Below are 1,491 nucleotides of genomic sequence, written 5' to 3'. Positions count from 1 at the left end.
AAGTGGCTTTCTTTTTTTTTTTTTTTTTTGGCTGCGCTGCATGACTTGTAGGATTTTAGTTCCCAACCAGGGATTGAACCCAGGCCACGGCAGTGAAAGCACCGAGTCCTAACCACTGGACAGCCAGGGAATTCCAGGATGCCAAGGTGGGACAAGAGGAAAAAACACCAGGGGAAAAGAACAAAGATCATAAAGTGAGAAGGCACGTATGAAAGATTAGGTATTCTGAAGAAAAGCACTTCAAGTGAGTGGAGGAAATTAGCAACAGCAAGACGCCTTAATGAGGTAAACGACTGTCTGCTTTTCGTACACATTTGTAAGCCTTGCAAGAGCAAGGCCTCAAAAGATTGGGTAAAGACTCAGAATTGTTTCTCTCCACGGAAATCTTTAGTAAAAGGCGAAAGAGTTATACGATCTGAAGAGAAACCAGAGTATGCAAGTGGCTTTCTGAATCTCAGTTTCCACATCTGTAAAGTGAGGGCCATAATTCTTTTTTATGTGCCTCAAAGGTAAATTCTGCATGAATCAAATACTTAAGGCAGACTATTTGGCATTTGGGGTTACGGTATCTTTTGGAGAGCATTAATTTAGATGTTACATAAAAGCATATATAAACTGTAAGATGCATTACAAAATATGATATTAAAGTATTAAGGTGTCCAATGATTGTAATCCTGGATATTTCTATCTGTGGATGCCTCTATGGAACTTGGGTTTCTCCTCAGTCATTCCAGTGGTGTATGTCTGAGTGCAATGTGGTTATTACATGAAGTCTTCACTCTTCTGGAACCTTCTGTTACATGCCTCTGGTCTTTACAAAGTGATCATTAACTTCCAGGTGGCCTCCCATTCTGACTCCGGCAATGGGCCAATTTCTTGATTCTATCTCACAATGTAACTTCCAAAGTAAATGTCTATTAAGCCTTTGTGTAAACATTCCAGGCCTGTAGCAAAATCAACTGAACATAAATCACCCACCGAAAAGGGTTTAGGAAAATGTGTAAGTTTGAAAAATGAAGCAGTACAGTACAGTTTCATTGTGGATCTCTGGCCTCAGTTACCTCAACTAAGATTTCTCTGGTCTACATCACAGTTCATCCTCAGAGGTGGTGGTTTTCAGTTACTCCAAAGGGCTTTGCCCAAATATAGAGAAAACAAGCCCTCTGCATATAAAGACACCAAGATGCCTATTTGGAAATGGGCTTAACCGACCTCTAAATAAAAGCCAGAATCTACCATGTCCTCGTCACTGACTGTATCTTTTCCACATTTAGAGGGTTTGGCTTTAGAAATCCAAGAGAGTGATTGTGATAAGTTTGTTTTGCTTCAGTATTCTTTCTTTATTTAGAAATGGATGGTGGATGAAAGTTTTTGCTTTTATAAATTGATTTTGGATTTCTTTCCTTCGGGAAGAAGGGTAATAAGATGAAATGAAAGCCCTGCCTGGAGGGATGAAGGGGAGCAAAGGGAGGGTATTTGATGAAGTTAAAG

At 39.8% G+C, this 1,491-nt stretch overlaps 1 non-coding gene across 1 annotated transcript; it reads right to left on the bottom strand.

The window, feature by feature from the left end:
* Positions 1 to 319: 319 nt before the first annotated feature.
* LOC113626648 (U5 spliceosomal RNA) lies at positions 320 to 435 on the bottom strand. The gene has a single exon (XR_003435203.1). It is a non-coding gene; the product is annotated as a U5 spliceosomal RNA (small nuclear RNA).
* Between the last annotated feature and the right edge of the window lie 1,056 nt (positions 436 to 1,491).

Source organism: Aethalodelphis obliquidens, unplaced genomic scaffold (assembly GCF_003676395.1).
Source record: "Aethalodelphis obliquidens isolate GAN/ISIS:26980383/991018 unplaced genomic scaffold, ASM367639v1 scaffold18, whole genome shotgun sequence".
Taxonomy (NCBI): Eukaryota; Metazoa; Chordata; class Mammalia; order Artiodactyla; family Delphinidae; genus Aethalodelphis; species Aethalodelphis obliquidens.
The sequence above is the reverse complement of the archived record's forward strand: the minus strand, read 5'-3'. Positions and strand labels throughout refer to the sequence as shown.